A 9,281-nucleotide genomic window follows, 5' to 3' on the forward strand; every position below is an offset into this window, starting at 1 on the left:
AATGTTCATTATGGTGTCTTTATGTTTTAATAGCAGAACAGCAGAGGTTAGATTCATTTATAACCCAAGTTAGTAACATAACAATGTTATTTTAACACTATTGACTTGTATACAATTCTGTTATATGGGATGCATTGATACATATCCTGGATTATTTAAAAGTTTTTGTAAACAATCATGTGCACTAAACTGCATACTCCATAGGATATTGTGCTTACACTCCTGTCTGATGTTGTTCCAACAATTCTAACCATGAGAACACGTCTCACAAAACGGAGCACTCAACATCATCGGTGTCATGTGTTTGAACATATGGATCCACAGCTATTCACTGAAATAATTAGAGATTAGAGTTAAGCGCACACCTTTGTCTGAGAACTCATGGCTAACATTTTTACCTAAAACTAACACAGTTGTATTTGTCAGTACATTAGTTTAAAGACAGAATAAAATGAAGGATCTAAAGGATTAGGTTTCTTATTTCTAACTGCATCCGTCATACATCTCTTGGCATGGTCCATCCACTACTTTGTTAAACGCCGTTTCCCTGCCCGCTCCTTCCTGTTACATACTCTAATTAGGTGCACTAAGTTTAGAGTGCTTTCATGGGGGACTGATATGTGAAGTTTCATCATTATTTTTATTATTATTATTATATATTTTTTTAAAGTAAATGAACACCTTGTACTTAAAATTCGTAAAAAGAAAAATAATTAACTTTTGTGTTAGGTCCCCACTTTTGAGATATTATTCTTTCCAGTTTATTTAATGTAATCAACATTTTTATGATTGCTGAACAAATAATTATATCTATTGAATTTATGGTGTGTATACTTTCCACAGAGCACCGTTGTGGCAAACATACAATACATTTCTTTAGAGAGACAAGCAATTTGGTAGAAAAGGGTCAATGCCATGGTAATAAGAACAGATATGTGTGGTTATCTACAGTAACCAATCAGATAGTAATGTGGCTAATTGATTGGTTGGTTCGGGTTCTATTACATTTCTGCTTTTTGTACCATTATTAAAAAGGCATCATGTGTTATGTTTTCTTTTTTATATTCAAACTTAGCCAACATCTCCTATATTTACCATGCTTCAACCTGAAAAGTGTCCTTGAAAGGAAACTAGTGCTAGTTTAAAATGCTTTGCTATTTTTTTTTTTAATATACAAAAGGGAAAGGAATTTCTTGAAATGCACTTTGTTCTTCAATAGAGCACATGTTGTTTAAAAGGCACCTCCCATATTTGAAATGACAGTAAAAGGGCCTCTCCATTGACTAAAAGCAGCATATTGTTTTCTGTAATAGAGCTGTAGCAAGCTTAATGGCTATATTTTAGATCCGTTGCTTAAGTCTACCAAGACATACGCATACAACAGAATTGGGCTGACACTTTAACTAATGGTTGTAGAATTGAGAAACAATCCTAGATTCACTATATCATGACCCAAATATAATGGGCTCTGATTTGCTGGTCCCGGCGTGATTCACCACTAAATTTAAAGAGGCAATTCGTTTTATGGCAAAAACTATTTGGCTGCAGAACATGGGATCCTGGGACACCAAGCAGCTTCAGTTCTATAACATATACAGCAAATTGTACAATAGCTGAAATGACCCTTTAGGACAACATATAATAAACAAATATGTTTATTTACTTATGCAGCCAAAATAATTGCTACACTACCTGCTATCTCCCTAAGTGGAGTTTAAATTCATTTGTTGTCTTTACTTATTTGAAGTTTGACATTCTGGTGAAATATGTATATTATCTATACATATAAATATATACTCTAAATCACAATGTTAATACATTAATTTGCCAGCTTAATTAAAACACATCTAAAATAACCCTACTGTACTATCCCTTTTAGAATGTATTCATTTCGGAAATGTCAAATGAGCATTGCAAACACGCACACATATCTTACAATGAAAAATATATGTAAAGGAGTTTAAAACAACCTGACTGCATAGCACAATGGGCACACACTAGCAGAATGGATGACAATAATGCAAAAATCTCCTGGCCAGCGACAAAATACCCCAACCACCTATTGTATTAATTTAGCCCCTCCCACTTAGCAAACTAGTATAAAAAAAGTAACTTAACTCACATTCGCATAAGCACTCCCATCTGCCAATAAACATTAAATGGGAAGCATCCACTCACCAATTTTTACTTCACTTTTCCCATTAGTTATGTTCCCTTGTGAAAGGTCATACTCCACAGATTTATCCTGCAAGAGAATTGACTAATGAATATGGTATATGACCTAGAATAAGCAAATCATTAATTAACACAGATTCAGAGCTGACAATATGACAGGTCATATTTTATTGCATCAGATCATCTTGATGAACAAGGATGGGAGTATTCCAACATATTCCCCAATTGCCCTAACTAATGCATTGGGAAAGAATTATTGTTTCACATTGATTTGATTACATATATGGTAATAATTTTATATTACTGTTCTGTAGCCCATGCCATTTCACCTATAGTTCAAACAGCTGCTGTAACACCTAGTTTCAAGCTGATTTTGAGTTTAAAAAATGATCAGTTGAAGATGAACAGTCAGGATCTCGGGAAACATGGTTTGCAATGCTCTTATAATAAAGCCCACTTTGCTCTCTGGAATCATATATGCCAGTGCTGCCCAACCATTTATTAAGAGGGTCTTATAAACATTAAAATGGTACTCACTAGACAAATGTTAACTAGAATGTCATAATATAAAATCTATGGAGCATGTCAGGGATGGTGAGGGCCGTCAAAAGCTACACCCAACCCACCTGAAGCCATTATGAAAACCCTAATACTTGTATATATATATAATATATATATATATATATATATATATATATATAAATATATATTTCTTTTATTTATACAGTTCCAAAAAGGCTTAATTATAATATTTTTTTTTTCCAAAATGCCAACCTGCTACAATAAATAGACTAAAGTACAGAAATTAGGGAATATAATAATTTATTTTGTGATAGATTTGCCCTCCTGTGATGAAATACATTTTATTTTTAGCAAACCCATTATTAATTATATGTGTACTTTTGTGTCACATTTTTATTTTATATGTGTATACTTATATTCTGGAGATTGTATTGTCATGACGTTTTTATCCCTCCATCCTTACTGTGTGTTCTGATTGGCATGTTAGAAGTGCAAAAATGGTATGTGCCCTAAATTTGACAAACAAAAATCCTTGTTATTCCCAAGACAGGGAATAACATACATAATTAAAACAATCACATCTATAATCGTTTAAGTGACTTCAATTCATGCATATTTCAGTCTTAAGGGGGAGATGTATCAAGCCTTGGTGAGCGATAAAGTGTAGTAGTTGCCCAAAGCCACCAATCTAACTGTTATTCATCTAGCACAGTCTGACAGTTAGAACCTGTTTGGTTGCTTTGGGCAACTACTCCCTACATTATAGCTCTCAAAGGGTTGATACATCCCCTCTATTTTATACTACCTACATCTGTTTTTTAACAAATGTGATTCTAATTCTGAAGGGTCTGAGGCTTACTGATTCCCTGCATAATGTGGCTGTTTACATGTTTCTTTGTTTTATTTAATTTCATGAACAAAATTTAATATATACAGAACCATGTACATAGAGAAAATATATTAGGAATATTTTTTATTTTATGTGTCCTGTTGTTTTTTTTTATGGACTCAGAACATTTTGATGTCAGTTTTTATGGACTGTTAATTTTTTATTGCCTCTGTAATAATAATGGAGGTCTTGCCATTCTGATAATGGTACAGTGCTATCATTCAACGTGGTTTAGGCTGGAAAATAATGCAAGAAGGGCATAAGCTTGAAAAGTAATTTTTTTGTATGCCTTCCACTGTGGAAGTAAACTGGTGGTGTGTGGCAATTAGGGAAGGGAGGAACCTACAAGGCTAACTCCGAAAGTGCCTTATTGCACCTGGAAATGCCATGTAGTATCTCACAGTTACAATAATATCTTCTGTAAATGGACACACCTTCCTGTATGATTATACTGAATATCTAGACTCTGTTCATGAACAACTGCTGCTCTGTATAATGGTTATGAGTATCCAGATATCAGTTTACCATGCATTGTACTGATGCTCAATATCACTATACGTCGGTTCACTTTGCCCATGTGGTTCCCCCCTTGTCCTCCTCACTGCAGTGTAAAGCGATTGTAATGTTTTTGGGTGTGTTGTTGTAGTGTGTGAATCTTCAGATGTAACATAAATCTGTGTATACTGACTGTACAGAATATTTTCAGGAATAAAATTGTTTTAAATATTGTAAGTCTTTTTTTTATAAACTTGTTTTAAATATGTATCAATCTTGATTTTTATATTTCTTAAAAAATCTCAAAAAAGAGGTTTTTACCAAACATATTCACATGTATATATATACACCACCACCCATAGCTATAAAACTCACATAAATGGTAATTTACTAAATTCAAAACCTGTGGAAGAATTACATTGCATGCATATGTTAAGGAGCAACGCATTTGAGAAGGGCCCGACAATGCCTGTCCTCCCATCTGCGGGACACAGCTGTGCTATGTAGGTGCATGTGTAGTGTCTCAGTGCCCATGAGCTGACTCCTGTGAATGTTTAGGAGAGCAGAGCACAGAACTCGGGAGATTGGGAATACTGTGTTCCACCCCTACCTTCAATGCTTCATTATGTGCAAAAGTGCGTCTATTAGGCGGAGGTTATTTTCATAGTGCCCTTCCCAGTATCCATGTAAAAACAGAAAATTGTACAAACAGTACGAATGTGTTATCACAGATCAAACAACTACTATTTTAAGGGGATGAGAAATGTACCCCTATATGCATATCTCATTCAAATAATCCCATCATGCAAAATGAAGTATGGTTTCAGCACATCTGGGCAAAAATAGTGCACTTGTGCCCTAATCCATAAGGAATGCCCTAGATTCATTTAACTATTCACAACCTTTAACACCTTTTAGCAACTGATCTTGACTTGCAATGTGCTTCATCATAACTAGGTGCACCTGCGCAAGCAAAAGTTTGTGATGTCACAAAAGACTATTTGTGCTGCGATTTTGTACTTTCATGAATGACCTTTATAGTATTGTGCTCCATTCTGATATAGGCCATTCTGTAATCTATTACATGACTGTGCACAAAGAATGTGACCCAATATTTTCTGGATATCAAACTTACTAATGCTGGCCATACACGCTACAATTATCGGGACGATCCGCCCGATATCGGCGGATCGCCGCGATAATTGTAGCGTGTGGGGGGGCGACCGAGGGTTAAACATTGCTCAGTCGGGCATGCTGGATTGTCCAGCATGCCCGTCCGATGCGATATTTAGCGGGTAAACTGTCGGCCACATCGGGCAGTGTATGCCCAGCGCAGCCGACAGATAGACATTTCCTGTGTTCCTTCCTACGGAAGGAACAGGGAAATGTCTCCGCCCCCGGGGGCGGAGCGCGGATGTCAGGCTATACACTGTGAGATTTCTCTCACAGTGTATGCCGGCGACTTCTGCGGCTGGCAGGCTGCCAGATAAAATGTTTGTCGGTCTGACAGACATTTTATCTGGTAGTGTATGCCCAGCATAAGATACATAAGATGATTTCCAGGAATTTCTTTACACTTTGCTTTATTGACTTGAGCTCAATTCAACAAATTTCTAGGTATGGTTTAGCATGTCTGGATATTGTCTACTTGCAATGTTTTCCAATAGATTGGCATTCACACAAAGCGAAGATTGGATTACAAAGCAGATAAGTGTACATGTCAATAAATTGTGCAAGCTAAAAAGATTCATTTAGTGTTGGTGCTCAAACAATTCAAGAGAAGGAGTCGGAGGTTTAAAATTATGGTTTAGGCAACAGAACTGGGAAGCAAAGGTTCAGGGTTTAAATCCCAACAAATATTCCACATACTGTAGCAAGAGAGAATTATTACTGTGTGATGGGGAAAATTTGTCATACTTGCTTCTGATGCCAAAGCACCTCGTCTAAGTATTTTTACAACACATTTCTTACTCAGACTGTTTCAAAAAGGTATGTGATCTAGGTTCAAGCCTTCAAACAATGCAGAGTGTGACTGTACTGGGTCCATCTGCTTGAAAGGGCATATGCCTGTGATACACTAATGTAAAATAATTTTGCTCTTTCAAACCAAAATGACTGTCTGTCTCATCATATTTGAGCCAATGGACAGGCGCCCAGAACATGCCATAAAATCATAAGTGTTCTGAACAAACTGGATGGCAGTAAAAACAAGCACTGGTATAGTGCCACACAAAGACAAGTCACAATAGACAACAAATTATATTTATGGTCCTCCCTTGACCTTAAAGCACTTTATAGCTTACACCAAAGGAAGGTACAGTATCATTCTCAAGACAGAGAAAGAGGAAAAATGGTGTCTAAAAATATTAGCATAAATATTAAATTATCAATTTGACGTTTCTCTCTTACAGATGTTCTCAGCACAGACATATAGACCTCAATGTTTATAGTAGCATTATACAGTATATTCATGTAAGTAGTATTTGGAATAAATTCTACTTTATTATCTTTAGAAGCACAGCACAATATCAGATGAAAACTATCATTCCTACCTGAAGATTATGTTTCTGTTAACCAAACACACCTACAGTATTATGATATAGTCCATTGTACATCTCACTATCAGTTCTTATTGGCATATTTACTAAAGTGCAGGTTTTTAGAAGTGGAGATGTTGCCCATAGCAACCAATCAGATTCTGGGGAGCAGATGGCTGTGTGTTGTGGTGGATGTGTTGTGGTAGAACAGAAGTACTGGAGGCTGGATGGATGGTGGAAGAAACAAATACGTTTATTTGTATCTGTGTGTGCACATAGAGGGTGGAGGTTGCTCAGTAGGAGGCACAGTGCTCCTGGAGGATAAATGTCTCTTAGATGGTTCGTGGCAGCACACACTGCCCAGTTGTTGGTGATTTGGGATGACAGGGCGTATCCACAGTGTATCCACAGGATTTGATCATCTCACACCTCCTTGAAGAAGGCACCTGTGCCGAAACGCGTTGGTGAGCCCCAGACACCTACCCATCTTGAACCCACCTGCATCTACAGCCACCCCAATCCGGGCACTTGAACGGCAGCAGCAGCGTTTAACCGGATGCTGGTCCCCACTCACACCAGCCCCAGCCTCTGCCAAACGACAGCGCTGCACGCGTTCTTCACACCACCGCACGCAGCACAGGTTTCACCTGCACTGCATCCACGGACGTGAGCCACTGAAACAGTGCACGTCCCCCACCACGGCATCATACTGGACTTTGAGAAGAACTGATCCCACACCAACGGACCTGGGCACCTACCGGTAGGTCAGCACCCATTCTCCTCACCAGTGCGGGACGCCGCAAAGTGGGAGCACCCCTGATCACCTCCAACAGGGCATCCCAGTTCAGAAGTCTGTCGACCATAGGTCCAGCAGGGAAGCATGCAGTAGTCAGTACCGCATGTCAAGGAGCCCCCTGAAAGGGTTGACCCTACTCCCCACACTGTGGATACGCCCTGTCACCCCAAATCACCAACAACTGGGCAGTGTGTGCTGCCACAAACCATCTAAGAGACATTTATCCTCCAGGAGCACTGTGCCTCCTACTGAGCAACTACCACCCTCTATGTGCACACACAGATACAAATAAATGTATTTGTTTCTTCCACCACCCATCCAGCCTCCAGTATTTCAGTTCTACAACAACACATCCACCACAACACACAGCCATCTGCTCCCCCCAATCTCCCCTCGTTTTTTTCCCTCCTCCCTCTCCCCACAAATACACACACACAACCAAGGAGCGCACGTACCCTCCAATCTTACCATATCTATCCAATAGTAGGATCAGGTAACCCTACTGTATGGTGCAGCACCATCCACACCTGGACCCCCCTCTCTCTCTCTCTCTCTCTCTCTCTCTCCCCCTCCCTCCCCTTTTATTGTCCTCACACCTTCCCCCCTCCATCATCCAACCCCCTATATCCCACAACACCACCACCACCACCACCCCGAAGCGCATCCCAAACCCAGTATTACCGATCAATCAGATTCTAGCTATTATCTTCTAGAAGGTGCTAGATATATGTTAAGTGGAATCTGATTGGTTGCTATGGGCAACATCTCCACTTCTAAAAACTCGCACTTTTGTAAAAATACTGTTTAGTGTTAACATCAGTATTGGATTCATAGTAAGTCATTACCTTTTGCATCTTTAATAGTACTATTTTCGAAGCGTATTAAAAACCAGGCAACAAATCTTTATTCCCCCCCCCTCCCACAGACCTTTTCTGTGCCACTATTACAGCTCTCATGTCCTATTTCAGACCATAATTTGTTTATATGTCAATAATGGATAATTGGCATCTGCACACTTTTCACACATCCAGGTCTGCTGTCATACTGGGAACAGTGCTTTTCACCTTTAGCAGCCCCAATGTCTTTTTAAAGCTGATGTGCTTACCACTACTTGAGGGTACAAATCAGCTGTATTCTAAAGAAGGATAATAGGGAATCAAATGCAGAATACTGTATATTTTAGACTGGCAAACTACACTGGTCATGTTACGCTGAGGACTAGAGACGGCTAGTGAGTGAGTGTCTCAACACACTGACTCGAATCATTCAGATGAGTGACTGATTCGAGTCACTCAGTGTTTGGTGAGTCGAGACACCCACCAAATTGTAGATTATTATTGTACTTCATTCAATATTTCATATTTTACTTTAACAGCACTAAAAGCACTATGAAGGAGATTTCACAGAAATCTCCGGCAGAGTGCTATTTAGCACTGCAGATCGCAGTCCCCATAATTATTAACAGGGACTAAACTGCATCTTCATATGAAAATATCTATCATGAAACAGAACCATAATAATGGCTACACTGGTCATGTTACGCTGAGGACTAGAGACGGCTAGTGAGTGAGTGTCTCAACACACTGACTCGAATCATTCAGATGAGTGACTGATTCGAGTCACTCAGTGTTTGGTGAGTCGAGACACCCACCTCTCTAGCCTCTCTGTCAGAGTGAGTGGCAGCTCCGCCCCCTACACTGCTGATCCGACCTGATCATACTTCTCCACTGTGTCAGATCAGCAGTGCAGGGGGCGGAGCTGTCAGCGACTCACTCTGAGTCGTGCAGCTACTGCCAGGGCTCAGGGCAGTGCACTGACTGTCCTGAGTCAGTGCAGAGGCTTGAGCTGGCTTGGGGGGGGCGAAGCT

The sequence above is a fragment of the Taudactylus pleione genome, unplaced genomic scaffold (genome assembly GCF_031769625.1).
Source record: "Taudactylus pleione unplaced genomic scaffold, aTauple2 ptg000959l, whole genome shotgun sequence".
Classification (NCBI taxonomy): domain Eukaryota; kingdom Metazoa; phylum Chordata; class Amphibia; order Anura; family Myobatrachidae; genus Taudactylus; species Taudactylus pleione.